The following is a 19,826-nucleotide window of genomic DNA, read 5'->3' as shown; positions in this document are numbered from 1 at the left end:
TGGCATAGGTCAACTTAAGGAAACATTTGGTGAAATCTGAGAAATAAACATGATAAATTGTTCTCAAGGTCTGGGCAAACATTAATAATAAAAATAGGACATAATCATACTAAAAGACACACCTCCCAGGACAACCTAAAGTCTAGGGTAACCACCCTTTGATCAATCAAAGAGAAAGTGTAATAACAGGAAAATAAAGACAACCCCATTCCTACAAGATAGCTGATGTAGCACTAAGCATTGACATATATCTAAACGTGGTGCATACATAAAAGCACAAAACAGTTAGCACCTAGTTTTCATCACACTGTGGAACACATGTGTGTACCATCATTTAAAAATTCAAAAACTGTTTTGCAGAAAACAGGAAAACTCTAATAGGTGACTGCATCCTAAAAAGCAAAGATAGTACTTCATAAACATCAAAACCATGAAAACATTTCTTTTTGTTTAAAAGTGGGGCCTGTTCGTAGTGATTGCAAAGAAAAACATGGGAATAATGCAGGCCAAGGAATTGCATAACAAAATCCTTTTGCGGGAAACATTATCAAAATCCAATTGCAAGTTGTAAGTCCAATGTCCTAATATTAAGATTTAAGGGCAGTCAATGTTTTTTGGAATAGTCAATTTTTGGGATATCAGTGTAGGTCACCACCCTGCGTCTGCATCCGGTAGCAAGGAAGCACGTCCTCCGCCGTTGATCCACCACCAATCCGGTCTGGTCTGGTCTGGTTCCATCTTCCAAAAATAATAAACTAACATAAAAACACGAAAATAAAAAACTAACATAATAAAGGGAGTGGGAGGGGGGTGGGCCGACGCACACACCGAACACCACAACCCAGCAACCTAGGACAAGAAAACAAGTATCATTAATCTTGCAGGATAAAATTTTCCATTTAAAAAGCACCCCAAGTGCTTTTCATTGTCGAAAAAAAAACAACTTAATTAATTAAAAACATTCTTCTAAAGTCAAGACATAATTAAAATCATATACTTTTAAATTTGTTTTGGCAAAATGTAATTTTTACATACACAGCCAGAAGGGTCTAATAATACCCTAATCCTCTGTGAGACAGCCCCTCCCTTCAGAATACGCAGGAGCCAGGCTACAGTGTGAAATAATTTGAATCACTGCCAAGGGCTGATCTCACTGCAAGGGGAAGGCACTGCCAAGCACTCGATCCAAGCATCTCTAGTCTCTAATCAGGGAAGCCTACCCAGGCCTACTGTATCTAACTAACTCCAAGGGCCAGGAGTCTGCCAACTACTCTGCATGTGCAAGGATCCCTTATCAGCAGGCAATGAAGCTGTCTGCGCCGACAGCCAGGAGAAGCGAGTTGACCCCCCCTTACATAAACATTCCGTCCGCGGAACAAAATTGGATGTTGGCCAATCATAACAAGACAGGCAGTGTTCGGAGCCTGCAGAGGAAAAAATCCGCCTTCACAAACCAGCTGGTCTGCCAAGGTCGACAAACACATTCTTTGTAAGCTGTTCCCAGGCCTGATTCTCTAACTAACGAAAGCAAATTCAACTGTGGTAAAAAGCAAAGTAATCTGTAACACAGTCATATGCAAGCAATTTAAAATAATTCTGGTACAGTGTACTGCTACTTAAAAGCTCCACTTTCTAAAAAACACTTTTGTCTAATTAATTCAACTAGAGGGCAAGACATTTGAAACATGGGCATTTATTTAGCATGCAGATCAACACACAGAAAGGGGCAATTTGCTTCTGCACACAAGACTATGCATTTTGCATTTGAAAAAACGAATTATCATGGACTGTTGGGTTTAATATTTCTCTGCACATAAATATATCAGGCAGCATGTTTAATGAACACTGCTTTTACCGTGCAAGGTATTACCTTTCTATCAACAGCTTGTCAAAGTACATAGGCGAGCCTTGTAACTAAATGCAAATTAAACTAATGTAAGGGACACATAGCAATGTATTAAGATGGTAGTGTGTCATAGTTATCATTTTTAATCAAAATAGAACAATATATTCTGCTCCACCCTAACTATACACACTACCATCCAAAAAATAAAAAACGAAATCACAATATACTTGCAGCTGTTGAAAGGGGAATAATATTAAAATAACATAAAATGCAAACACATTTCATCATTGATTTTTTTTTGTCAACCAGGGGCAACATGTAATTTTGCATTGCAGCATAATTTATCGTGCAAGCCTTTCAATTCAACCTAGGAAAAGGGCCAAATTCATATATTATCAAACAGCCATTTATTTTCCAACTGAGTGGGTTAAATTACGTATGCTGGACTGCTGCATATTAAAACAACTACATTTGAAAAAAAAAAGGTTCAGCTTGCATCAGGGAAAAATAATAATGAGAACACATTTGTTTTAAAAGCACATGGTTGCCTGTCACTAATTAAAAGCACATGTTACTGTGCACTGTTGGGCAAGATTTATTATTCTCAACCTGTGATCATTGCAAAACACCGGCCAGCACATTCCTTTCTAGATGGAAAACCCTCAAAGAAATAATTAATGAAAACAGCCCGTAGCGTGCGCACACCAACTGGGCCATCTTCTAATATTACACTCATTTTAAATCATGCATTCAAAAATAATTCTCCACACGTCTGTGGATGCATATTAAGTAGCACATTTAAAAGAACACTGCTCTCTCCGTGCAAACCCTTATCTCAATCCGACTGGTTGATTTATAACTTACCGACCTCTAAGAGTCAGACACATGAAACATCAGCTCCAAGGCAAACCCACACAAATTCGTAGACGCAATTCAAAAAGAATGTTAACTGAACAGAGCCCTACGCTCAGCACAAGATGTTACCTTTCCATCAAGAAGCTGACAAAGCACATAGGCAGACTCAGAAACCAATAAAAGTCAAATCAAATCATCAACCATCAAAACACTCACTGACTTTTATAGTCAGCTCAAATAACCATGCATGTTAAACAGCATGTTAAAATAAATACTGCCATCTCAATTCAAGATATTAACCCTTTGGCAGCTCAAACAAAATCATTTCCCAATGACGGTAGTACATGGGAAATTCAAGATAGTACCTCTCCACGTTTTCACATAACATGTACGCACATCTTCAAAACGTTATCCCCAAGCACCCGAAAGAGATCCAGCTCTCTCCTGCCTAACGTAATGATAACATGCCCTGTCCAAGCCATGACCACATGGCGCTATTCACAAGCCATATTTACAAGACAAGCTCTTCACAAGTAATACAACCAAGGCGCAATTCACAAGGAACACAGCAAATCAAAATGAGAACATGCTCCTCACAAGCCACAATTACATGGCGCTATTCACAAGCCATATTTACAATGAAAGCCAACAAGTTCAAAAAATGACATGCTCCACACAAAGAATACTTGCAAGGCGCAATTCACAAGGAACACAGCAAGTCAGAATGAGAACATGCTCCTCACAAGCCACAATTACATGGCGGTATTCACAAGCCATATTTACAAGGGGCTATTTACAAAGAACTCCACAAATCATATTACATTGAACACATTTCACATTGCACAGCATAAGCAGATGCAGCAAGCAATATAATGGGCAATTTAAAAGCATTTTTTACACATATTTCTACAAGTGGATCATCACAAAGATGTTACTGGCTCCCTCATGTAATGTCATCCTTCAACCCTGACAGTTCAAACACCAAAATGAAAACCATTTCTTCCACCCTGCGTAAGTCAAATGCCATGATGTACTGCAATCTCCTCACACTGCAACTGTTCAAGCCCTTAGGTCACACAGGCTACATAAACTGCAAGACTACACCAGATGGAACTGGCGATCAGGGCACTCCCTCACAACACATGGGAAACAATCCAAGCACATGGCCAGATCACACAGGATTCGTAAGCAGCCGACTACGCCAGATGTAACTGGCGATCAGGGCACTCCCTCACAACACACGGGAAACTCTCCAAGCACATGGCAGGTCACACAGGATTCGTAAACAGTCGACTACGCCAGATGGAACTGGCGATCAGGGCACTCCCTCACAACACATGGGAAACTCTCCAAGCACATGGCAGGTCACACAGGATTCGTAAACAGTCGACTACGCCAGATGTAATGGCCAGATTTTCTGCTTAGATGGGATCCGCCCCTAGGGGCCCCTCTAACCCAGCCAAAACGTAACCACATCCCTCCTCAGGACCATCTATCCAGGCACCTGGGTACCTACCTGAGGATGGGGAACTCGCAATATACAAGCTCATATTATCAGAGACACCACTAAATCTATAGGGATACTAAGAATGCTTACTGATTACTAAGGACATCCATGCCCTACACCACACTCATACCTTATAGTCTCGCGACCACATGGGTCCAGACTACTCTACCCTGGGGCAGTTCTAATTATCTACCATTACACACCAGGATCCTCCCTGGTGTTCTCATTACACACATGGGTCTGCAGCCCCAGTGCTCTCATTTATATCTGGTCTACAATCCGGCAGACCTACACACCTCTCTACCTTAGGTGCTCTCACTTACACACAGCCCGCAATCCAGCAGGCCTCCACACCGTCTCCTTCCGGTGCTCTCACTTAACACAAGCCACAATCCTGTGGGTATACACACTGACCACAATCAGTGCTCTCACTAACGCCACTTACCAATGACGACCACTTTCCTATGGACACCTATGGTTTTCTCTCTATATGTTGGGAAGTCTCTCTCACTATTCACTAAGGGCTTGCTACTACAATAATAGAAATTGGTATAAACCTTTATCCCTTAGTTGCAGGTCTTCTATCTCCCTAATTATTCACTATTACTTACCTGATCAGGGGTAGCATCTGTTCAAACAGTAATAACTGACTAGAAAACTAGATTACCCTCACTGTATAGGGACAAAAATATACACACTATGTGATTGAGTTATTCCTTGATTTAAGCGCTCCTACTCCCTTCTGAAGACAGGCTAGCTTTATCATAAACAAACTCATGCACACTAGTTCACTAATTAAATGGGGTCACTTTATTGTAACAATGATAAAGACACATACACAGATCTGTATTATAATGGACACATCCACATGTAACTGACAAAGACTATAGATAGAACACACCGCTGCAAGGAAAAGGATTAGCAATACAAAAGCCTAGGGAATAAAGACAAGATTAAGATGTAAGTGTGAAGGGGATTAGTTCAGACTACCTCACCTATTAGAAGGAAGATTTCTCTCTGACTCTGGTGGGATCAGGGCTCTCTCTGTCTCTCCCTCCGTCACCACATCACCACGCCTCTGGTTCAATTGCTCCAGCTGACAGCCTTCTTTGATGCTCTCTGCACTGCTCTCTCTCCTCATCTTCAGCAATCATCTGCCTTCTTTCTCCATTCCAGAACTGCACTCTATTCTGCAGCTCCAGCAGACATCCTGTTCTCTCCTCTGCAAGAACCACTCTGCTCTGACTCCAAGCTGAGCTGACCTCCAAGCTGAGCTGCACACAAGCTGGACTGAACACTCCTCCTCTCCTGTAGCTTGCTAATATGGAAGCTTGTCCTTTCATGGAAAGTTACGGCCAGTAACCTGCCGCCCACCAAATTCTTGTACCTCCCCGTAACAAGGACACGTTCCCAGCTGGCCAGCCTGAAGTTGTGTCTTCGGAGTGGAGAAAAATACATTCCTTCGATAAGGGCCAGCCTGAGCCGGTTCTCTCCAAGCGAACAACAGCTTTAACTATAAACTTTACCTTTACCCTTGCAAGCCTCTCAGCTTCATCAACATGGAGTCTGTCTAGTTCTGGGCCTATACGCCTGAGAAGGATGAAATACCCCTTAGCTCTGTCAGAGTACCTACATAAACCATACCAATGTGTAATATAAAGTCAGGACCACAGGATCCAACCTCTACTATAAGCAAGAATGTCAAAGCCAATAGGCAATAGACAGATTAGAGTCAAGAATAAGGGATCTATCATCATATTAAGCAGCTATCCTCTTCTAGGTCTGGAAAAAGGGCTTAAAAGGGCCAACACAAGCTAAGAATACCTATCCTAGATGTGAGCAAGATTAAAGTCTATACTACTGCCCACTAGGGCCAAAAACCCTGTCAACACAACTAGCTAGCAGTTAGGGCCAAAGACCCCGAGGCGGTCTTGCGCCCGTTTATTTATACCTGGGGCGTGACCCGCCCTCAGGCTGTGTGCGTGCTTGCGTGCGTGTGTGGACGGGCCGGGTGGCTCATCAGTACATCCCTCCAAACTCACAGTTCTTTAGTCCCGGTTACTTTATTGTCCCAGAGACACGGAGACACCATGCGTAGTCCTTAAGTCTCTGACTGGGGGTTGGGTTGGGTCAAAGATTATACATCCGGCTCCGCGGCTCGGCAATGGACTCTTCGACTTCCGTCTCCGCTGGGCTACTTGCTGAGCTTGCAGGACTGATACTCGGCTCCAAGGCAGGTCTGGGCACTGATGTTTCCCTAATTGACTGATCGGTCGGCGTCCCAGGGGGCGTTAGGTCTTCGTCGCCTCCCTCCATGTCCTCGGATCCTTGTTCGTTCGAGGTCCCTTCTCCGGAGATTCGTTTGAACCATAACACATTCCTCGTCACGGCCCTCCTGCCACGTGTGGCCGATACCATCGTGCCGTGGATGTTTACGATCTCCCATACCTCGGGCTCAAATGCGGTCTGATATTTCCAGTTGTGTTGACGAGTCTTTAACACCACACGGTCACCGACCACGAGTGGTCTGACCTGGGCGTGTCGTGCTCTGCTGGCTCTCTCATTGGTATTTCTCCTGCGGTTCTGCGTTGCCTCGTGGTCTAACTCGGGGGCTCTCCATGCAGGGCTCATCGGTATGCAGTCTCGCGGTGTTCTCCGAAACATTACGTGCGCCGGGGCACACTTGGTGGTACAGTGTGGGGTTTGTCGATAGGCGCTTAGGAACTGGGCCAGGCACTCTTCCGGCGCTTCTCTGTGCTCCACACCAATCTTGAGGGCTCGGTTCATGGTTCTCATGAACCTCTCGGCCTCGCCGTTTGCCTGTGGTCACTGAGGCGTGATCTTCCTGTGGTTGATTCCCCTCCTGCTTAGATATGTCTTGAAATCATTGCCTTGAAAAGGCGGCCCATTGTCCGATTTTATCTCGTCTGGGAAACCTAGCATGGCGAAGGTACGGTCCAGTGCGGGCTTTGCGTGGCTGAATGCAGTGGAGGGTATCACCTCGACCACCGGGAACTTGGAGCATGAGTCGATGAGCACCAGGGCTTGTCGTCCATCAGGGAATGATCCGAAGTCCATGCTGATCTTTGACCACGGGGTCTCGCACGGGTCCTCCGTGATGACTGGGTGCGGTGCTGGTTCTCTACTGGTGATGACGCACGAGTGACAGTTCTGGATTTCTGTTTCCACCGCGCTGTCTAGTCCCGGGAACCATACCCGGCTACGCAGGCGGGCCTTGGTCTTGGCCACCCCTTGATGCCCTTGGTGAGCGAGGCGAACTACTTCTTTCTGCAGGCTCGCTGGTATCACAATAGTGGTGCCTCTCAACACCACACCATGGGGTCCCATGCTTAGTTCACTCTGAGCTCGCCACATCTGTTGCCGAAAAGTCTGTTCTTCCTGCGTGAGTGCACTGCAACCATCTAGGAAACGCTTCCAGGAGTGACTTTCAAGGGTGGCTTTTACCCTACGGAGGCACTCATCTCGGTCCGTGGCAGCACCTATCTCCTCCAGCGTGAGCGCTTTGGGACATGCGTCCTGTGACAGTGTCCTGACGAACTCCTCCACTTCCTCTCCGTCTTCTAGCTCAGAAGCGGGAGAGGGTTGCCCCGGGTGTCTTGACAAGAAATACTCCGGGTTGTCGGCTCCGGGGTGGAAGATGACTTCGAAGCGGTAGGGTTGAAGCTGGACGGCCCATCTTTCGATTCTGGGTGGCGCGAGCCTGGCAGAGCCTCCGAACAGCGGCACGAGCGTCTTGTGGTCCGTGATGACTTTGAACTCGTGGCCAAATAGGTACAAGTGAAAATGCTGACACACCCACTTGATAGTGAGCGCTTCCCTTTCTATTTGCGCGTACCTCATCTCTGTCTGTGTCAGTACTCGGCTCGCATACGCGGTGGGAATCCATTCCTGGCTTTCCGTCTTTTGCATCAAGACTGCACCTAACCCCACAGGGCTCGCATCTACGACGACCTCCGTTTGTCTATGCGGTCTGAAGTATGCCATGACCTTGTCGTCGATGAGTGCGTCCTTAACTGCTTGGAATGCCTCGTCCTCCTTCCCTGACCATGACCACGGGTGCCCAGACTTAGTGAGTGTGCGTAGGGGTTCCGACAGGGACGCCAAGTTGGGGATGAAGCGACCACAGTAAGTGGCCATGCCTAAGAAGCTGCGGACTTCGGTCGCGGATGTCGGCTTCGGTGCTGCCCGTATGGTGTCTGCTTTCTTCGGGTCTACTTTCAGCCCGTCTCGGGAGAATATGTATCCAAAGAACTCCACCGATTCGTTGTAAAAGGAGCACTTCTCCCTGTGTAGGGTGAGGCCTTGCTCGACAAGCCTCCGGAGGGTGGCCCGAAGGTGTCCGTGGTGCTCTTCTAGCGTCTTGGAGAAGAAAAGGATATCATCACTCAGGTTGATGACTCCTGGAAGTCCTGATAGTGTCTCCCTGATTGCATTTTGAAATACTTCGGCGGCCGAGGAGACACCGAAGCTCAGACGCTTGTACCTGCAGAGGCCTACATGGGTCGAGAAGGTTGTGATATTCCGGCTGTCATGGTGTAGCTCGAGCTGGTGATATCCAGCATTGAGGTCCAATTTAGAGAACCAGCGGGCTCCATTCAAATCTGCCACTATATCGTCCATCGTTGGCATGAGGTGCCTTTCCCTCTTGATGGCCTTGTTAGGGAGGCGCATATCCACACAGAGTATTATGGCACCTGGCTGCTTTGGTTTGGGGGCCACCACCAGGGGCGATACCCAGGGAGTGGGCCCGGATACTTTCTCTATCACCCCGAGTTCCTCTAATTTCTTCAGCTCCGCTTCCACCTGTGGCCGCAGGTGAAAAGGAACCCTTCGGTGCCGTAGTGCCGTTGGTTTCACCGTGTGGTCGATGTGCAACTTGAACATCTTTCCCTTCAGGCGGCCTAAACATTGGAAGAGCGCTGGGAACTCATCCAGCATGGCATCCGCATGTCGCTCGTGTATCTGGTTGGCGAAGAATACCAGTTGCAGGTCCTCCACTGTGGGGCAGCTGAGGAGCGTGCCCCGCTTGCCGCCTGTCACATGGAACGTGGTGTTTACTTCCTGGCCATTGCAAGCAACAGTCACATCAATTACTCCTCGCAGGGGTAGTGGATCATCACTGTCATACGTGTATATTCTTGCTTTTGAGGGTGACAGTGGTGGTCAAGGGGACAGTTGTTCATACTGTACGTTGTCCATCACATTCACCGATGCCCCGGTATCGATCAATGCTTGCACCGGGGATCCTTCAATCTGAATTTCGCACATGGGCGGGGGCCGTCTTCTCAAACCTTCCCTTCCCACAAACGAGACAAAGAACACCTCGTCATCGTCGTCGTCTATTCTGCATGCCGACTGGGCGGCGTCATCACTGGGGCCAGGGTCTTCGAGCGAGAGTTGGCGCACCCCTTGGGCAACGCTTCTCCCACTTTGGCTGGTCCGTCGATTGCCACTGCTGCGGCACACCTTTGCGAAGTGGTTCAGTTTTCCGCAGTTGGAACACGTCTTCCCTCTCGCGAAACACCGGCCATTCGACGGGTGGTCCATCCCGCAATTCCCACAGGCAGATCGCGATGAAGTCGGTTGTTGGTTCTTCTGCGTGTTTTGGAATGGCCTCCTGCGGAGGACATCAACGTGTTCCTCTTTCACCGACACGTGTTTCGCTGGTGCAGCGGGCCTGTCGAGCGCGGCTTGCATTGCATCTGCCCGGGCATTGGAAAGTTCATGCGACCTGGCCAGGACGAGGATCTCATCCAGACTTATCCGGGGCTGGCGTAGGATGAGGCGTCTCAGTTGAACCGAACTGTAGCCTTGTATGAGTTGTGCTCTGATTTCCAGCGTCCGGTCCGGTAGTTCACAGGAGGTAGCCAGCTTGCGAAGCCTCGCATAGTATACGTCGATCGGCTCGCCTTCCGCTTAACGGGCCTGACGCAGCTTGAACCATTCGTAGTCCGGGTTGGCGCGTGGGTCGAAATGGCAATTGAGCGCCGCGACCGCAGCCTTGTAGTCGTCCTCATCACCTCTGTCTAGCAGGGTCTCGAACAGCTCGTACAGTTCATCCCCTCCGAAGCACATGAGCAGCGAGCGCTTCACTTTTGCGTCCATTTCCCGCACACCCACGAAGTAGTGTTCCAGCCGCCCTAACCATAGGCGCCACCGCGCAGCCGCTGTGGGCGGGTCCGCCAGCTCGCTGAAGGGCGGGAGTGGTGCGGCCATGGCAAGGCCGGGCAGGGCGGGTGGGGCGTTGGCGACGGGGGCCAGAGCCTGCACATTAGGTGGTGCCGCATGTTGCTGGGCCGGAGCCTGAGGGGCTGGGGCCGGAGGAACCGGGTTGCCATCCGCCTGCACATTCATCCTTGGCAGGTGGTAGCGCGCAGGCTACGTGCGGATGCGACCCTGTGCGGCGACGTTCGGCCGTCCGAGGTAGTGAAAGTGTAGGTGTGCTTCCGCAGCTGCCGGGGTGTCGGGCGTGCACACACTGCACAGTCGTCGGCCACAGGGGCTGTAGAGCCTTGGGGAAGCAGGGTCCGGTCACTGGAGCAGCACCAATCGCTTCCCTCAGCAGGAAAACGGACCTCCGCGAGATGCGTGAGGATTGGCAGGGCGGGAAAACACACGCCCGCATGATGCGTGAGGGAACGCCGGAGCGGGCTGTGCACGTCCGCGACCTTCGAGCGCGGAGGCGGGGTGCACGTCTGGGGCTGATACCTCCCCCCGGCTGACGCTTTTCAGGCACCCGCGTGGTTCAGCGCCTATGGGCCTCGCGCTGCGGCGTGAAACCGTCGGGGATGGGGGCGTGTGGCGGGGCCCCTCCCAGGACACGCAGCGGGCGGCTGCCGAAAGCAAGGTAATGCCCCGAGAAGGGGGGGGGCTCACCTGAGCGCCAAGGCAGGTGCGATGACCTCGTTGGTGGTCCGAGGGGGGGCCGGACAGGCCCAGGCAGCAGGGCCACCCACGTGGGTGATGAGGTGAGCGGCAGCCACAGGCTCGAGCGCAGGCAGCGCGAGCGCGGCACCCAGGGCACCGCGGGACACAACAAGCGTGTCCGCGGGGCGAGGCGTGGGCAGAGTACCCACCTTGTTGCCAGTGTAGTGTTGGCAGGGGGTATGGACAACCTATGCCACAGAGTGGGGCCTAACTTGACGTGAGTGTAATAAAGCACACAGACACTAGCTAGCAGTTAGGGCCGAAGACCCCGAGGCGGTCTCACGCCCGTTTATTTATACCTGGGGCGTGACCCGCCCTCAGGCTGTGCGCGTGCGTGCGTGCGTGTGTGGACGGGCCGGGTGGCTCCGTCAGTACACCTACAATGATGGATGGCGGAATGTGTAGGCGGGCCAATAATAAACTGTCAATAAACACAAAGTGGCCTGGTCAGAAACCTGTAAGTGTGCCGCAACTGAACTAGTGCCCCAAGACCATTAGTAGCACTAGAAGTGATAACCCTGGTCTGTTAAGAAAAATTCCCATCAGCCCACCCATGTGGTGGAATGTCGTCATGTGGGAGATGTCACCAATCCAATTCTCAAACAGTGCACCTAGTCATGGTGCAGAGATGGATTAACATGGTGTAAAATACAGACCACTGGGCTTCACTGGTGATGCTAATGGGGTGCAGTGCAAAAAAGTAAAGTAAAAAACGTGAAAGTAAAATTGACTCCAAGGGCCAAAATTAATTTTAATCGGTATGGCGCTCGGGTCAAGATTAAAATTTGCCAAAATAGTTTGAAATAATAACTATATGTGGGCAAAGTGAGTGAAGGTCGACATGTTTCAGCTGTATTGACTGTTGGTCTTAGCTTTCTTCAGGACCATTTAGGAAACTGCGACTGCAAATCAAAAATTAGTGATGCACGCTAATGTACATTGGATAAGTCCTACCAGTTCCTCTGAGCCCAGATGAATACTGTAGGAAGTCCAGAACTTTATGTATCTCCTAAGGAAGAGACATAAGCGTGAATCAAAAACCATGTAGTGCACAACAGATTTTAGGAAAACAAGCACAAGATGCTAAGCACACAAACAGGGCGATGGAGACAATCTCTCCCCGCTAAATATACTACTATGTTTTAATCAGTGTATAAAATCACACATATGGGAGTGGATGTGGTAACTTACCCAGCATTATGTGGGAGTACGCCTCACCTCACCCGGAACCCACTCGGGAAAAAGGGGAGGCCCCGCTCTAGTTAAGGAGGGAAATGGACAAGAAAGTACCTTTGAAAAATAGCAAAGGGACTAACAACAATAATAGCTACCATTTCCAAAACTATTCTTAACAAGACCTAGCTTTAAACAGAAAAAAGACTCAACCAAGTATAAGGAAAATGACTACAAGACTCTGCAAGGATTAATTAACCAAAGTTGGAGTGCAGGGCCACTCCTTGGAGGACTCTGGCTAGCGATGTAATAACTAAAAGAGGCACTGGCGCTATCAGTAACCAAGTATTAGGCAAATGGCTGAAGACTTAAGGTAGGCAGAGCCACTCCTTAAGGGACTCTTGCTAGTGCTAAGATGACTCGCCCTATAGGAATAGCAAATGATGGTGTGTTGCCCTACCTGTCCGTCGGTACCTCGTTGCCGGCGTCCGAGAAGGAACGGAGGTACCGACGCACAGCGCGCATGTCTATTTATACCCTGGTTGATTGGGTAACGGGCTGCAGCTGTTTCTATTATCCATCGCGTCCGCTTCGTAAAAGGGATGCCCGCGCTATTGTGCGCATGCGCTAGGCATCCCAGTGGTACGACGCGTGAGCAGTGAACTGTAACGCGCATGCGCGCGGCACATCGGCCGCAATGCGCATGCGCGGGCTCTGAGCCATGTGAATCGATCCGCGCATGCGCCAGAGTGTACTGCGCATGCGCCGATATTAGAACACATCCAATGGCGATCCCATTGCCGGTGTGTACTACCACAAAGTAAAAGGAGCGTTACTGTTGTCAAACAAACAGGCAGAGGCACAAAAATATAGTTAATTCTGAGTGCATGCGCTGAAAGGGGATCATATGTGCTCATTTATAATCCCTATTACCAATATGGGAAAAAGTAAGTATTTATGTGTAGATTGAGCCAAAGTAGAAGCAACAGTGCATATACTCCTAATGACTACAGGTAGTAACAATTGGACTATATGTGCTAAAAATAAGCAATTATATGTGTGGAATAATGTATCAGGCGCAAAATGACTTAATTTGGTCTGAGATGGAGTATCTTGAATGACCTCAAAGATGATAACAGGATGAGTCAATGTAGAAGACAGATGACAAAAACTCAGGACTAATTGGATTACAGCGATGTCCATGGTATGTCATCGTTTAAACCTTGCATGTGACTTTTCAAAAGAAAAATCCATTTCTGCTCCTTCCTGAACAGAAATTTGGCCACGTCACTGATGTGAGACGGAATAAATGGCCGTTCTAAAATGACCCATTTCATTTCATCAGCAGTGTGTCCTTGCTCCAGAAAGTGGTTTGTTAGTTTGGTAGCCTGTTTGCGACACCTAATGGTGCTTTTGTGCTCCCCTATTCTTATTTTAATCTTGCGGGTGGTATAGCCAACATATCTAAGGGAACAGGGACACGTTATCATATAGATGGCGTTGTCGGTGTTACAATTTGTATGCTTCTTGAGCAACCATGTCCTCCCAGTCCCTATGTCGACTGTAGTGGTTTTCTCAGTCTGGGGGCAGACACTACATGACCCACAAGGGTAGTGACCAGAAACTGGAGGAAGGTTCCATAGGGTTGTTGAGCCGTCAGTCTTGGTAGTCCTGGGTCTTGTATGGACAAGAGTGTCTCGAAGACTAGGTGCCCTTTTAAATGAAAACAGTGGTAATGGAAGGTTTGCCCCAGTACTGTTCAAAATCGTCCAGTGTTTGCGAACCATTTTCTGGACAGAGTTAGACATTGTACTGAACGTACTAACAAATGTCAGGCGCTCCATTGGTGGTTTAGATGGACGTTTTTCAATCAGTGCCTCGCGGTTGTTGTTCGAGGCACGTTTCCATGCTTTGTTCACAAGATGCTTGGGGTAATAGCGTTCCTCTAGATGAGTGGCTAGTGTGGTTGCATGTTTGTTGAAAAGTTCTCTGGATGAACAATTCCTCCTGACCCTGAGGAACTGGCCCACCGGAAGGTTCTCCCTCAGTGAGCGTGGGTGATGACTGTTAAATGACAAGAGTGAGTTTCTTGCCATAGGTTTGGTAAACAACTCACTACGGAGACTTCCATCCTCGGGGAAGATAGATAGGTCAAGGAAGGGGAGTCTTACATGACTGTACTCAAGCGTGAACTTAAGATGAGGATTGCATCCATTGAGCCAAGTATGGAAAGCCTGTACTTCAGGGATAGAGCCTCGCCACACTACCAGGACGTCATCTATATACCTCTTCCATAGCACCAGGTGTTTAGAAAATGGGTTGCTATGGTTGAGGATATGAGTCTGTTCCATTTGGTGTACATAAAGATTTGCCAGACTCGGGGCAAAGACACTCCCCATGGAGGTCCCGGAGATCTGTAGAAACAGCTGTTCTTCAAATTTGAAATAGTTTTGCTTCATTGCCAGTTCTGCAAGAGATAGATTAAAGTTAACTGGGGTTATGCTGTCCAGATCTTCCATTGACAGAAGACCTCTGACTGTATCCAACGTATCCTGATGTGGAATACAGGTGTAGAGTGATTCTACATCAAAACTGACCATGAGGTCAGTTTCCACGTTGTACTCAATAGTTGGTAATAACCTGAGGACATCGGCTGTGTCCTCCAGATACGTGGGCATTTTCTTAACCAGAGGTCTAAGAAAATAATCTACAAAAGTGGAGAGTGGTTCCAAAATGGAACCAATCCCTGAGATGATGGGACGGCCTGGTGGTGGTCTCGTGGCCTTGTGGATCTTGGGGAGACAATAGAAACCTGGGATAGTGGGTTTCTCTGTTACAAGGAATCTAGCTTCCTGAGGTGTGATCCACCCCTCCATATTCCCTTCGTCCACCAAAGTTTTGATTTCAGTAAGTAAACTTTGGGTGGGGTCTGAAGTGAGACGACGATAGAATTTATCATTGTCCAGCTGTCTAAGGCATTCCTGACGGTACTGTTCCAGGTCCATAACAACAGTGGCTCCCCCTTTGTCCGCCGGTTTTATGATGATGGACGGATCTAGTGAGAGATTTTTCACCGCCTGCTGTTCAAGTTTTGAGAAATTGTGGAACGTACTCCGTTCGGTATTTTGCAGCTGCGAAATATCGTGTCTGACCGCTTGTTCAAAGGTAGTGACGAGGGAAGGAACTTGATGACTCAAAGGAGTAAAAGTGGAAGGAGGACGTAGTCCTGTGTTCTTAATAGTGTCATCACCTGATTGAGAGTCATCAGTTCTATCCTTAAAGAAAAAGTGAAGGCGCACTTTACGGAAGAATTTCTCAAGTTCCGTTCTTAGAAGAAATGGGTCTCCTACATTAGTTGGCACAAAGCCCAGACCTCTCTCCAAGACTGACTGCTCGACTGGAGTAAGAGTACGAGAGCTGAGATTTACAACTAGACTCCTGTCCTCCTGACTCCTGTAAGATGATTGGCTTACACTGTTAAATTTAAAAAAATCACATACACGCACCTCTATCCATGGAACCATTATGGCACAATACCTGAGAGGCAAGTGTGCCCCTACAGGCCTTATTGTCACGAACACACCACGTCTTTTTTTGACTGACAAAGCCTTTCTACGAGACTGGTCCCTCATTGCGTGGCGCTGCACGCGGGACTGGTTGATATTAATAATCAGCACAGCTAAGAGAATAGCGGATGCAATTCTCATAGAAATCCAGGTTCTTGAAGGTCAGATTAAAGCTGCGTGTAGTACACTGTTCAAGAAACGGTTAGAAGAAACAAACAAGACAAATAAAGACTACAAGGATAACATCTTGATGAGTAAGATGGACAAGTTTAAGAAAGATTTAGATCGTTTTTCTATGGAGAAAACTTATCCATACACTAGTGACAACTATGTAGCCCCTAGCTTCAATAGCAGAGGCAAACAGTATGGATCCAACTACTCATCTTCTGGTTCCGACACTTACTCTAGTGATTCAGAGGCACCCAGCACGTCTGGAGCTCCCCAGAGAGGGGCTGGGTCTCAACAACGACCATTCAAGAGGGGTGGTCGACAGAGAGGTGCTATGTATAATCAACACCCAGGCAATTACCAACATCCTGGTCCTTGGTGGCCACCAGGCCCATGGGGTTTCCAGCCACATCCGCCACCAATGAATCCATACACTCCTTTTCCCCAGTTTTTCCCTAACCAGCCTTTTTTAGGGCGTGGCCGGGGCCAGAACAGGGGAAGAAGAAAAGGACCACAAACTGTCCACTGGGAAGCCGAACAGACGTTCCACAACACTCGGAGCAGGAGAGCAGCTCAAGAGAACAACAGCTCGGAGACGACAGGAGTCTAGTTGTAAATCTCAGCTCTCGTACTCTTACTCCAGTCGAGCAGTCAGTCTTGGAGAGAGGTCTGGGCTTTGTGCCAACTAATGTAGGAGACCCATTTCTTCTAAGAACGGAACTTGAGAAATTCTTCCGTAAAGTGCGCCTTCACTTTTTCTTTAAGGATAGAACTGATGACTCTCAATCAGGTGATGACACTATTAAGAACACAGGACTACGTCCTCCTTCCACTTTTACTCCTTTGAGTCATCAAGTTCCTTCCCTCGTCACTACCTTTGAACAAGCGGTCAGACACGATATTTCGCAGCTGCAAAATACCGAACGGAGTACGTTCCACAATTTCTCAAAACTTGAACAGCAGGCGGTGAAAAATCTCTCACTAGATCCGTCCATCATCATAAAACCGGCGGACAAAGGGGGAGCCACTGTTGTTATGGACCTGGAACAGTACCGTCAGGAATGCCTTAGACAGCTGGACAATGATAAATTCTATCGTCGTCTCACTTCAGACCCCACCCAAAGTTTACTTACTGAAATCAAAACTTTGGTGGACGAAGGGAATATGGAGGGGTGGATCACACCTCAGGAAGCTAGATTCCTTGTAACAGAGAAACCCACTATCCCAGGTTTCTATTGTCTCCCCAAGATCCACAAGGCCACGAGACCACCACCAGGCCGTCCCATCATCTCAGGGATTGGTTCCATTTTGGAACCACTCTCCACTTTTGTAGATTATTTTCTTAGACCTCTGGTTAAGAAAATGCCCACGTATCTGGAGGACACAGCCGATGTCCTCAGGTTATTACCAACTATTGAGTACAACGTGGAAACTGACCTCATGGTCAGTTTTGATGTAGAATCACTCTACACCTGTATTCCACAACAGGATACGTTGGATACAGTCAGAGGTCTTCTGTCAATGGAAGATCTGGACAGCATAACCCCAGTTAACTTTATTCTATCTCTTGCAGAACTGGCAATGAAGCAAAACTATTTCAAATTTGAAGAACAGCTGTTTCTACAGATCTCCGGGACCTCCATGGGGAGTGTCTTTGCCCCGAGTCTGGCAAATCTTTATGTACACCAATTGGAACAGACTCATATCCTCAACCATAGCAACCCATTTTCTAAACACCTGGTGCTATGGAAGAGGTATATAGATGACGTCCTGGTAGTGTGGCGAGGCTCTATCCCTGAAGTACAGGCTTTCCATACTTGGCTCAATGGATGCAATCCTCATCTTAAGTTCACGCTTGAGTACAGTCATGTAAGACTCCCCTTCCTTGACCTATCTATCTTCCCCGAGGATGGAAGTCTCCGTAGTGAGTTGTTTACCAAACCTATGGCAAGAAACTCACTCTTGTCATTTAACAGTCATCACCCACGCTCACTGAGGGAGAACCTTCCGGTGGGCCCGTTCCTCAGGGTCAGGAGGAATTGTTCATCCAGAGAACTTTTCAACAAACATGCAACCACACTAGCCACTCATCTAGAGGAACGCTATTACCCCAAGCATCTTGTGAACAAAGCATGGAAACGTGCCTCGAACAACAACCGCGAGGCACTGATTGAAAAACGTCCATCTAAACCACCAATGGAGCGCCTGACATTTGTTAGTACGTTCAGTACAATGTCTAACTCTGTCCAGAAAATGGTTCGCAAGCACTGGACGATTTTGAACAGTACTGGGGCAAACCTTCCATTACCACTGTTTTAATTTAAAAGGGCACCTAGTCTTCGAGACACTCTTGTCCATACAAGACCCAGGACTACCAAGACTGACGGCTCAACAACCCTATGGAACCTTCCTCCAGTTTCTGGTCACTACCCTTGTGGGTCATGTAGTGTCTGCCCCCAGACTGAGAAAACCACTACAGTCGACATAGGGACTGGGAGGACATGGTTGCTCAAGAAGCATACAAATTGTAACACCGACAACACCATCTATATGATAACGTGTCCCTGTTCCCTTAGATATGTTGGCTATACCACCCGCAAGATTAAAATAAGAATAGGGGAGAACAAAAGCACCATTAGGTGTCGCAAACAGGCTACCAAACTAACAAACCACTTTCTGGAGCAAGGACACACTGCTGATGAAATGAAATGGGTCATTTTAGAACGGCCATTTATTCCGTCTCACATCAGTGACGTGGCCAAATTTCTGTTCAGGAAGGAGCAGAAATGGATTTTTCTTTTGAAAAGTCACATGCAAGGTTTAAACGATGACATACCATGGACATCGCTGTAATCCAATTAGTCCTGAGTTTTTGTCATCTGTCTTCTACATTGACTCATCCTGTTATCATCTTTGAGGTCATTCAAGATACTCCATCTCAGACCAAATTAAGTCATTTTGCGCCTGATACATTATTCCACACATATAATTGCTTATTTTTAGCACATATAGTCCAATTGTTACTACCTGTAGTCATTAGGAGTATATGCACTGTTGCTTCTACTTTGGCTCAATCTACACATAAATACTTACTTTTTCCCATATTGGTAATAGGGATTATAAATGAGCACATATGATCCCCTTTCAGCGCATGCACTCAGAATTAACTATATTTTGGTGCCTCTGCCTGTTTGTTTGACAACAGTAACGCTCCTTTTACTTTGTGGTAGTACACACCGGCAATGGGATCGCCATTGGATGTGTTCTAATATCGGCGCATGCGCAGTACACTCTGGCGCATGCGCGGATCGATTCACATGGCTCAGAGCCCGCGCATGCGCATTGCGGCCGAAGTGCCGCGCGCATGCGCGTTACAGTTCACTGCTCACGCGTCGTACCACTGGGATGCCTAGCGCATGCGCACTATAGCGCGGGCATCCCTTTTACGAAGCGGACGCGATGGATAATAGAAACAGCTGCAGCCCGTTACCCAATCAACCAGGGTATAAATAGACATGCGCGCTGTGCGTCGGTACCTCCGTTCCTTCTCGGACGCCGGCAACGAGGTACCGACGGACAGGTAGGGCAACACACCATCATTTGCTATTCCTATAGGGCGAGTCATCTTAGCACTAGCAAGAGTCCCTTAAGGAGTGGCTCTGCCTACCTTAAGTCTTCAGCCATTTGCCTAATACTTGGTTACTGATAGCGCCAGTGCCTCTTTTAGTTATTACATCGCTAGCCAGAGTCCTCCAAGGAGTGG

This window comes from Lissotriton vulgaris, chromosome 2_2 (assembly GCF_964263255.1).
Source record: "Lissotriton vulgaris chromosome 2_2, aLisVul1.2, whole genome shotgun sequence".
Taxonomy (NCBI): Eukaryota; Metazoa; Chordata; class Amphibia; order Caudata; family Salamandridae; genus Lissotriton; species Lissotriton vulgaris.
This window is presented reverse-complemented; position numbering follows the sequence as displayed.